This window comes from Oryctolagus cuniculus, chromosome 16, assembly GCF_964237555.1.
Source record: "Oryctolagus cuniculus chromosome 16, mOryCun1.1, whole genome shotgun sequence".
In the NCBI taxonomy this organism is placed as follows: Eukaryota; Metazoa; Chordata; class Mammalia; order Lagomorpha; family Leporidae; genus Oryctolagus; species Oryctolagus cuniculus.
This window is the reverse complement of record NC_091447.1, coordinates 16,849,713-16,861,520: the sequence shown is the minus strand read 5'-3', so window position 1 is coordinate 16,861,520 and position 11,808 is coordinate 16,849,713. Positions and strand designations below refer to the sequence as shown.

Below are 11,808 nucleotides of genomic sequence, written 5' to 3'. Positions count from 1 at the left end.
GCTCACTTGTCCTTGTCATGGGTAAATACAGAGTTTGCTTTTGGGCTTTGAGAAATACTGAAAAACAGCTGGAGGACACCCTCATCTGCCTTCATGGATCCTCCAATATCCACAGTCGCTCTCCCCGACCACGACTCTCATTAGACAGGCAAATGGCAGCTGCCCTGGAATAGCTTCCTCTCCTATGTCTTCCCTCTGAGTCTGGTTTCCAGGGAGACTGACCCTGAGTTATAATGAAGTCTGGCTCATACTGTTTGATGTCCATTGGCTCCTTTGAAGGAAACAAGACTGTCTTACCTAAGGTTATTAATTTCCCCATTTCTGACATAGCCTTGGAAGGTTCACAGGCTTTCAAAAAGCTTGTAGGTCAAAACTCATGGAAATAATTTTAGAATAGCCTCTTAACTGTTCATCGACAATAATCCAATACATCATTCAGCAAATAGCCTAACATCCTCATAAACAACGTAGCGGGATGGGCATTTAGTCTAGTGGTTAAGCTGCTGATGAGGACTCCCACATCCTATCAGAGAACCAGGCTTTGAGGCCTGGGTCTCCTCGCAATTCCAGCTTCCTACTGATGCAGACCCTGGGAGGCAGCAGGTGATGGCTGAAGGCCTTGGGTCCCCACCACCCATGTGGGAGACCTGAACTGAGTTCCTGACTCCTGGCTTCAGCTTTGCTCAGTCCTGGCATTCCATGCATTTGAGGAGCTATCCAGCAGATGGGAGATTCTTTTCTCTCTTTCTCTCTCTCTAATAAATAACATATAAATAATGTTACAGCCATGAGAGACAAGAGAACACTAAGGAATTGTCACAGATTGAAAAAGATTAAGGAGACATGACATAATACAATGTGAAATCCTGCACTGGTTCCTGGGACAGGAAATAGACCTTAGGGAATAGACAAGAAGAATTCAAATACTGAGTTTAAATTAACAGCATTATGCCTTGTTAACTTCCTTGGTTTTTAATTTTTAAATTTTGTTTTTTAAAAATACCCACCCTGATTTGTATTGCTTAGTGAACAATGATGTCTAAGTCTCTTCTTTTTAAAAAAAATTTTATTTATTTTCCTTTTTACTTTAAAGAGAGAGAGAGATTGATTTTCCTTCTGCTGGTTCACTCCCCAGTACCCACAACAGCTAAGGCTAGGCCAGGCTGAAGCCAGGAGCCCGGAACTCAATCTGAGACTCCCACATGGGTGATAGGGACACATCTACTTGAGGCATCACCGCTACTTCCCAGTGTGTGCACCACCAAGAAGCTGGCTTGGAAGCAGAAGAGTCAGAACTTGAACTAGGAACTCTGATGTGAGATCCAGGAGTCACAAGCAGCACCTTAACCACTATGCCAAACACCTGCCCATTCTATTTTTTTTTTTTAAATAACATTACTATAGTTATTTAAGATGTTAACATTTGTGGAAACAGGTTGAGTGCTATTGGTGAACATCTCTGTACTGTTTTTGCAACTCTTCTGTATGCCTCAAAATCATTTCAAAACAAAATTTATGGGCCAGCATTGTGATAGGGTAAGGTACCTCTTGCCACACTGACATCCCATATCGAAGTGCCAGTTCATGTCCTGGGTGTTCTACTTCCTATCCAGCTCCCTGCTAATACACTTGGGGAAGCAGTGGAAGATGACCCAAGTACTTGGACCCCTGCCACACACAAGGGGCACTCTGATGGCATTCCTGGCTGCTGGCTTCAGCCTGGCACAGACCTGATTGTTGTAGCCATGTTGTGGTCATCTGGGGAGTGAACCAGCAGATGCAGGATCTCTCTTTCTCATTCTCCCCTCTCCTGCCTTTATAAACAAACAAATAAATAAAATTCCTATTGACCACAACTTCATTAGGAAAAAACCCACAACATATTCCATTCTTTATGAATTAGCTTCAAATGCTTTTTGACATTTTGTTCAACATTTCTGAATGTCTGGTTATAACCACAGTGTGTATTAACCCAGTGACCTTGTTTTTTTCCTCTTGGGTAATTTCATTGATCCTTTGAATAATGTGATAAAGCTTTAGTAGCACCAGCTATGAGCAGTCCCGTGTTAGGCACAGGGAATATGAATACTATTTAGTTTCTGCTTTTGAAAACTTCACTGAAATGTGGAGACAATAAACATGAAAAAAGAAATCAGTATGAAAATATCATAACAGGTCAGCAAAGGGATATGGGATGTAGAGAAGCTACTGTTTTCCCCCTTTAAAAGAATTTAAAGTCTGATGTACTAGCAATTTGCATAATTGTGTATAAAGAGCATACAATTTTCCAAAGCGAAGGACACTGCATCTAGCAGAGCTGTTCTCTAACAAGAACAGAAGTGCTGGTTTGTTTTTTTTTTAGCTCTTCTTACTTTTTAAAAAATTATCATTATCAAGTATTGTATACTGTACCTAGTTGGGTATGCTGTACTTAAATTTTTTTAAATTGTCATTGTATTTGAAAGAGAGCTTCTGTCTGCTGGTTCACTCCCCTAGATGCCTTCAACAACCAGGGCAAAGTCAGGAGTCTGGAGCTCCATCCAGGTCTCCCAGGTGGGTGGTAGACTCCCAAGCACTTGAGCCATCACCTGCTCCCTCCCAGGGTGCTCTTTAGCGAAAGCTGGGTTGGAAGAGAAGCCAGGACTGAAACCAGGCACTCTTACCTGAGATGCTGGTGTCCAACGGGTGACTTAACCACAGTGCCAAATGCCCCCCAGCCTCTCACTTTTTATTTTTTATTTGAGAGACAGAAGGAGAGAGAAAGAGAGAGAGAGAGAGAGAGAGAGAGAGAGAGAGAGAGAGAGGTCTCCCATCCATCAGTTAACTCCCCAAAAATGTGCATCAGATTGGGCTGTCAGGCCAAAGCCAGTAGCCAGGAACTCAATCCAGGTCTCCCAAGAATGCAAGTACTTGAGCCATCATTGCCACCTCCCAGGATGCCCTTTAACAGGAATTACAGTCAGGAGCAGAGTCAAGACTTGAACGTAGGCACTCTGATGTGGATTGTGGGCTTCGTAACCAGTAGGTTAAACACCTGCTACCTCCTCTCATCTTAGAAGGAAGAGAACATCCCTACAAGTTGTCCTTTGGGTCAGCGAGCAAGAGCAGGGAGAGGAGGCAGGAAGACTTTGCTTTGCAGACAGAAGATGAGTCCGCGCCACCTGCCTCTGCAGTTGCAGCCTGCACATCTACTGGAGTCCAGCATTTGCAACCAGGATCAATTCTCCTGCAAGAAGGAGCCTTGTGGGATGACCTGAGCAATTAATGATGGGAGAGGTCGATCCACTGCTCGTCAGAGAGCCCAGCTCATTTGTCACATCTGTGAGACACAGGCTCCCCTGAGTACTGACTGTCATGCCACTTTTATAATCGCAGGTAGTTGAATAATAGGCACAATTCATTCACACACCAAGATGTCCCTCCCAATGCTGCCCCTAGGTAACAATGGAGGACGGAAGACCCTACTGACGGTGGCTGCTTAACTCCCTGCTTGCACACATCCGCCACTGATGTCCCTGTCAACAGCCCAGGTTTCTGTCCTGAGTTTCCCAGCATCCTTGTGGAATTAACTCTGATCTCTTGAACAACAGGCAGATGGCTGGGGGCAGTACAGAAAACATTTTGCTATGCCCAAACAAAGGCAGTAAATAAATGATTAAATAAAAATAACTCCTCCCCCAGCCACTCCCTTCTCCATCTCCTTCCCTTCCCCAGTCTTTGGTGTCTCAAAGTCATTGGGACAAACACTGAGGCCGTTATTTGTCTCCACACTTGTGAGCAAACAGCCCACCCTCCCAAACCACAGTTTCTTTCTTTCTTTTTTAAAAAAGATTATTTATTTGAAAGAGCAGCAGAGAGAGGGCAGGAGGAGAGGAGAGGGAAAGAGATCTTCCATCTGCTTGGTTTACTCCCCAGATGGCTGCAACAGCCAGGTTTAGGCCTGCCACATGGGTGGAAGAGTCCCAAGCACGTGGGTCATCTTCTGTTGTCTTTCCAGGTGCATTAGAAGGAAGCTGGATGGGAAGCAGAGTAGCTGGGACTTGACCCGGCACTCCAGTGTGAATGCCGGCATTGCAAGTGGCGGCTTAACCTGCTGAGCCATTGCACCAGCGCCTCCTTCTACTTCATGATATTGGTGGGTGGCTCTTCAGTCAACCAAGTTGCCCAAGCCAGATCCTGTTATGTGGTCTCAGCTGCTTGTCCATCTCTTTCTCCTCACATCTAGGTGGCCAGCAGTTTCTATCAATTTTACCCTCTTAAATTCATTGTTTCCCATCAGCCACCATCCCCACCACTGCTGCCTACCCCAGGGCTTCCTGTCTCCCCGGGGCTATTGAAGCAGGCACCCATGTTCCCTCTGCTACTCTCGCACTCCGATTTCCTTCCATCCCCCACGAGGCTCTCTGGATGCAGAGCTGCCTCTGCAAGCCCTGAGTGAAACACCTCAGCGTTTCCCTCAGTGAGGTTTACATGGCTTTTCTTGATTAAGCCCTTGTCAACCTCAAGTCCTCATAAGAATATGTAGTAAAAGTTTTCTTATGCTAGAAGGTAATTTAATGTTCAAAGTCCTTTGGTGGAGGTATTACTTTGTGTCTCTCCCACTCCTGACAGATAATAAAAGTGAGGTCAAGAATTGTGTTCGGGGGCTGGCGCTGTGGCGCAGCTGGGTTAACACCCTGGCCTGAAGCGCCGGCATCCCATATGGGCGCTGGTTCAAAACCTGGCTGCTCCACTTCCAAACCAGCTTTCTGCTGTGGCCTGGGAAAGCAGCAAAAGATGGCCCAAGTCCTTAGACCCCTGTACCCGCGTGGGAGACCTGGAGGAGGCTCCTGACTCCTGGCTTCAGATCAGCACAGCTCCGACCATCCTGGCCAATTGGGGAGTGAAGCATTGGATGGAAGACTCTCTCTCTCTCTCTCTCTCTCTCTCTCTCTCTCTCTCTCTCTCTCTGCCTCTCCTCTCTCTCTGTAACTCTGACTTACAAATAAATAAATATAAAAAAGAACAAAAAAAGAATTGCGTTCTATGCCTTCTGGTCGACATGGTTTATAAGAGGTAAAGCCGGAACTTGAACCCAGATGATCTGGCATCAAGGTCTACTTTTGACCATCCTAGACGTGCAGAGAGCAGTGAACTTGAATGGCGCTGTTTGCATACACACTGAATACTGTTTCGTGACTTGGCATGGATAAGTGCATCTTCTCTTGGAGTACACAGCTTCCCTTATTTGCCTAATGGGCCTATTTAGCTTACAAAACCCTGTGCTAAATCACTGTTCCTCTGAACATTTCTATCTCCTGTCCTCTCTCCACAGACCATTATCCATGTTTGCTATTGTCTGGTTCCCTACATAGAGAGATAACACGCAGTGCTAAAATCATTTAATTTTCTCTGTCATCTTTGGTTTGGGACAAGTTAACTCTCTCATTTATCCTATTTCCCAGCAATTGGAAAAGACACAACAGCCAAAAGGTGTGAGCAGTCCTCAAGTCCAACAGCAGATAAGCAACAAAATGAGATATACACAAGCAATAGGACAGTTCAGTCTTAAGAAGAACAGAATCTGCTCACAGCTCCGGCATCTCATATGGGTAGAAGCTCTACTTCCTATCCAGCTCTCTGCTAATGGCCTAGGAAAAGCACTGGACAATAGCCCAAGTGTTTGGGCCTCTGCCATCCTCATGGGAGACCTGGATGAAGCTCCTGGCTTCAGCCCAGTCCAGGGCTGGCGGTGGCAGCCACCAGGGAGACTGAACCAGCAGATGGAAGGTGTCTCTCTAACTCTGTCTTTCAAAATAGATAGATAAATCTTGATCCGTGTGACAACATGGATGAACCTTGAAGAAATTACATTAAGGGAAATATGTTGGACACAAAGGGACGAATCCTGTCTGATGCATTTATGCAAAGTACCTAGAAGAGAATAATTCATGGAGATTGAGAAATGGAGCCATGGCTACCAGAGCTGAGCAGGGGACACTGTGGAGTGTGTGTTTAACAGGCAGAGTTTGGGAGGAGGGAAAGTTCTGGGGTTGGGTGGTGGTAATCATTGCACAATCATGCAAATGGATTTAATTCCATAAGGTGGTTAAAATCGGAAGTTTCATGTTAAATGCATTTTAAATCTTATTTTTTATAAGAACAACAAAACAAGCAAAAAAAAAAATGATCAAGGTATTCAAAACCAAGGAAAATTGCCACAGCTAAGAGGAGCTTAAGGAGACACAAGGACTGGATACAATGTGTCATCCTGTCGGGACCCTGGCACAGAAAAAAGAATATCAGGCAAAAACTGTGAATAACATATCAAGACTTGTTAGTGGTAACAAATCCACTGCACAAATGTGAGAATAGTGCTACTAATTAGTGCTCATTGTAGGGAAAACTCGGTAAGGGCTATGTGAGAACTCTTTATACTATCTTCATAATTTTTCTGTAAATCTGGAACTATTCTAAACTCAAAAGTTTATTTGCAGTGGTTAAAATGCTGCTTGAAGCACCCACCCTACCACCCCACCCCCGCCAAGGTCATATTGGAATGCCTGGGTTTGAGTCTGGCTCCACCTCTGATACACACCCTGCGGGGAGGTGGCAGGTGATGGCCGAAGTACTTGGGTGCCTGCCACACATGTGGTTTGAGTTCCTGGCTCCTGGCCCAGCTCTGGATATTGCTGACATTTGTAGGAGTAGACCAGTAGATGGGAGAGCTCTCTGTCTTTCTCTGTGTGTTTGTCTCTCTCTGTCAAATGAAAATAAATAAACATTTGAAATCTACTAAAAAAAATGAGCCCTCACCTAGAGCCGGCTGCCCTGTGTTCATCAGTGGTAGTGGCTTCCTGAGCAAAACTGCCTTTGGCCTTGCTCCCCTCCGCCTTTGGGTGCCCAGGTACTGTGGTGTGATGGCAGGCAAAAGAATTTCACATGGAGATGGGGCCCAGAACAGGCTCAGCATGGTCACCTACTGGGACATCTTGGAGAAGATCTGGCACCACACTTTCTTCAGCGAGATGCATGAGGCCCCAAGAGGACCATGGTGCTGACGAAGGCCCTTGAGCCTCCTGGACGTGAGAGATGACTCAGATCACATGAGACACCTGCTGTGCCCCAGCCACGCAGATCAAGCTATCTCTGGACGTATTGCACCAGTGACATCAACAGGGACTCTAGTGAGGGGGTCGTCCCCTGGGGGACCCATCTACAGGGTCTTCACCTTCCTGTTTGCCTTTCTGAATTGGTCCTGGTGGATTCCAGAAGATCCTGGAGAACCAGCATGGCTGTGCTGCACCACCATGACCACGCCACATCAAGGAGCTGTGGCATGCTGCACCAGACCTGGAGTGGCAGCGGCCATGGCCACGTCCTCCCTGGAGAGGGACTATCAGCTGCCCATGGCCAGCTGGGCAGTGCCTGGTTCACCTGTCTAGTGCTGCTTTTCCAGCCCTCCTTCCTGGTGTGGGATCCTGTGCCTCCAGCTCCATCAGGGTCACATTGACTTTTAGTGGCACCGTTCTGGCACCTAGCACCATGAAGATAAAGATTATCGCTCCCCAGGGTGCAGGTGCGCGGTGTCCTGGCCTCCCTGGCTGCCTTCCAGCAAGTGCGCATCCACAAGCAGGAGTTAAGACCAGATGGGCCCTCCAACTCCACTGCCAGTGTTGCTGTGTAGGCTGAGCTGACGCTAGCACTCATTGCCAAAGTCCAATCATTTGCAGGGGTCTTCAAAAGGTTCATGGAAAGTATAGATTACAGGAAAACTCTGTGGCTTTCAGGTTTTTTTTATACTTAAATAAAAATGTTAATTCCACTTTTCCAGGAACTTTCTAAAGTCCCCTTGTAGATACCACATGTCAGTCTCACTAATCTGGAAAAGTCTTTGAAAAGAAATTTGTCCTTGAAGTTCATATCTGATAAACCGCCCTAGACTGTAGACCTTATTGCTGATTATGACCTTGTAATCAAGTTAAATGTTCTGTTGGCCTATGTTTAATACCTTTTACATATCTTTGGTTAAACTGCTGGTATATTGTCCCTGTCACTTGGAGGCTGGGGCCAGAACATGCTTGCACAGCAGTCCAGGGCTTGGTCACTCTGTGTGACCACAGTTATATAACCTGTGCAGGGCTTAATGTGTCAGAGGTGACACTCCAGGATATCTCAGCGTGAGTTCCTAAACCAGTTGTCATCTCAGTCTTGCCTGTCTAATAGACTTGGGAAAATCTGAGCCTAGGAGCCAACGCTATAGTGTAGCAGGTAAAGCCACTGCCTGCAGTGCCAGCATCCCTTATGGGTGCCGGTTTGAGTCCCGGCTGCTCCACTTCCAATCCAGCTCTCTACTATGGACTGGGAAAGCAGTGGAAGATGGTCTAAGTCCTTGGGCCCCTGCGCCCACACAGGAGACCTGGAAGAAACTCTTGGCTCCTGGCTTCGGTTTGGCCCAGCTCTGGCCATTGTGACCATTTCAGGATTGAAGCGGCAGATGGAAGACTCACTCTCTCTCTCTCTCTCTCTTTCTCTCTCTCTCAGTGTGTGTGTGTAATTTGTCCTATCAAATAAATAAATAAATCTCAAAAAAAAAAAAAAATCTGAGCCTAAGGATCCAGTTTCCTTTCTTGACTGGTGTTTTCCCGCGGGAACACTGTGAATTGTAACTTGCTTTGAGTTGCAAATGATTTGCATTGCCACTTGTCAGTGCATTCATTATAATTTATGTAAGGTTTTGTATGCAATTCTCCTTCTTTAAGAGATAATGACAGCTTTTTTTTTTTACTGTTAAGTTAGAACATTAGGCCCCAACAAGACATCCTTGTGAAAGAAACAATTTTTTTTAAAGATTTATTTATTTGAAAGTCAGAGTTAAACAGACAGAGAAGGAGAGAGAGAGAGAGAGAAAGTCTTCCATCTGCTGGTTTACACCCCAACCGCAACAGCTGGAGCTGCACCGATCCAAAGCCAGGAGCCAGGAGCTTGGAGCTTCTTCTGGGTCTCCCACATGGGTGCAGGGGCCCAAAGACTTGGGCCATCTTCTGCTGCTTTCCCAGGCTATAGCAGAGAGCTGGATTGAAAGTATAGCATCTGGGACTCAAACCAGTGCCCATATGGGATACTGGCACTAGAGGTGATGGCGGCTTTACCGGTTATGCCAATTAAAGTGCTGTTGTATACCAGAGAGAGAGAGAGAGAGAGAGAGAATGAATGAATGAATTAAATTGCCCCTTTATTAAAGGAATCCAGGGAATTAAGGGAATCAAGAGCATGTAGTCCTTTCGGCTGCCCTTGTGGAAAGATGCGCTGCCATGGGCCGTGTGATCCGTGGGCAGAGGAAGGGAGTGGGTTCCGTGTCCCGCGCACACGTGAAGCACCACAACGGCGCTGCTCGCCTTCCTGGACTTTGCCAAGTGGCTCGACTACATCAAAGATATCGTGAAGGACATCATCCACGCCCTGAGACATGGCACGCCCCTCGCTAAGGTGGTCTTCCGGGATCCATACTGAAACGGACAGAGCTGTTTATCACCACCGAGGGCCTCCACACGGGCCGGTTTGTATCCTGTAACAAGAAGGCGCAGCTCAGCCTTGCCAGTGTTCTTCCTGTGGGCACCAAGCCTAAGAGGGGACGATCGTGTGCTGCCTGGAGGAGACGCCTGGGCACTGGGGCACGTTGGCCTGGCGTCTGGGAACTACGCCACCGTCATCTCCCACAACCCCGAGACGAGACGGTACAGACACATGTGAAGCTGCCCCTGGGCTACAAGAAGGCCATCTCTTCTGCCAACAGAGCTGTGGTCGGTGTGGTGGCTGGAGTTGGCTGGATTGACAAGCCCATTCTGAAGGCCGGCCGTGCCTACACGTATAAGGCAAAAAGGAGCCGCTGGCTGCATGTGCAGGCTGTGACGACCACCAGCATATTGGCAAACCCTCTACTATCCACAGGGATGCCCCTGCTGGCCGCAAAGCGGGTCTCATCGCTGCCTGCAGAACTGAGCGTCTCCGTGGAACCAAGGCTGCACAGGAGAAAGAGAACTAGGGGTGATGGGCTTAGTAATCTTTGCCCTTCAACCACCCGGGCAGTGCACATCTGTGCTTGGGGAGGGAGGTCTTCTGCTGGAGCCTCTTGGGTACAAGGCTGAGAAAATGGTGTGGACCTCTGGTAAGCTGCAGAAGCTCTGAAGGGAGAGTGCTCTGGGCCAGAGGCTTCCTTCGGAGAGAAGGGACATGGCATCCTGGACTTGGTAGTTCAATGGGCATCCCGGCCCTGAGATCTATTGTGTTTCCAGTTAGGAAACAGGTTCGTACCCAATCCTGAGTCTGGTGCCTTGGTGTAGAATTCAGACGTGTGGCAGGTTAAAAAAAAAAAAAAAAAAAAAAAAAGAGCATGTAGTTAAAAACCCAAATCCCAAATTAAATTTATGCACTATGATCAAAAAAGAAATTTAGAAAGATACCTACCCTGCAACTTTTTTTTTTTTTTTTTGACAGGCAGAGTGGACAGTGAGAGAGAGAGACAGAGAGAAAGGTCTTCCTTTGCCGTTGGTTCACCCTCCAATGGCTGCCGCAGCCTGCACGCTGCAGCCGGCGCACCGCGCTGATCCTGGTCTCCCATGGGGTGCAGGGTCCAAGTACTTGGGCCATCCTCCACTGCACTCCCGGGCCACAGCAGAGAGCTGGCCTGGAAGAGGGGCAACCGGGACAGAATCCGGCACCCCGACCAGGACTAGAACCTGGTGTGCTGGCGCCGCAAGGCGGAGGATTAGCCTAGTGAGCTGCGGCGCCGGCCATGGAACAGTGATTTCAAAGAGCATTGGTGCTCAACGTTCTGTCTGGTTTTGGTTAAAAGCACAACACCAAGCTCAAAAGTTTCAAAGTGTGATATCCTTGAGGATTTTTTTCATGTCATAAATAGCTTTTGGTACTCTCTTGTATCAGAGGACACTTTAATAGTTAGGACAAACAAGCGACTAATTACTCAAAATGCAACTTGGAATGATCTGAAATATTTACTGGTATACATGTAAACATAATCATTTCCACCCATTTCCTCCTCTTTCCACCTCCTCACTCTGATCTAAGAAAATCAGGGTAGGTAATGGAGTTCGGGTAAAAAGCAAACATTAAGTAGAAGGGGGAAAAAATGAACAAAAGGTGGTGTCATTTCTTTCTGCAATCACAATTAAGCGACCACAAATGAGCCTCTTAGGAACTTCTAGGAACGCACCCCGCAAATCCCTAAGAGTTGTGTCTCCGGATCTTCCCTGTGTCTTGTCAACACAGCAACAGGGTGCAAAGGTGCTACTTCTGATCAGCAGGGTGAAGTCTTGCCATAGACACGAGGTGTTGAAGCATCACTTTTGTTTCCAGTCTGGTTGGTTGTGGGAATAAATTTCTGTTTTCTGGTGGTTACCACCCAGTGCTTTTTTTTTTTTTTTTTTAACTGCCTCTGGTGTGAGAGAGATGGAGATAAAGAGCATTGGGCGGGACACTGATGCATTCAACAGGTATCTACTGAGCACCTGTTATGTGCCAGGCCACCCAAAGCTGATGATGATGACATGGTCCCTGCTGTGAAGGAGCTCCCGATCTGTCAGGATTGACAGACAAACATTCGTGCCGGTTGTGATGAGATCAGGGAGAGAGTAGAGAAGGGAAGGACTTCATCCTCCAGGCAATGCCAGGACGGATCCCCAGAAGAGAGGACTTTTTTGCTGGCTCATGAGGGAGGACTGGAATTCTACTGGAAGGGGAAGGGGGGCTTCCAGAGAAAGGGAACAGTTCATGGGCAGGTTTAGATGTGCGGAAGACTGTGGCTGGCTC

General features: G+C 47.1%; 1 pseudogene; it reads left to right on the top strand.

Moving 5' to 3' along the window:
* The first annotated feature begins 9,293 nt into the window (after positions 1 to 9,293).
* LOC100340918 (large ribosomal subunit protein uL2-like) lies at positions 9,294 to 10,024 on the top strand (annotated as a pseudogene).
* The last annotated feature ends 1,784 nt before the right edge of the window (positions 10,025 to 11,808 follow it).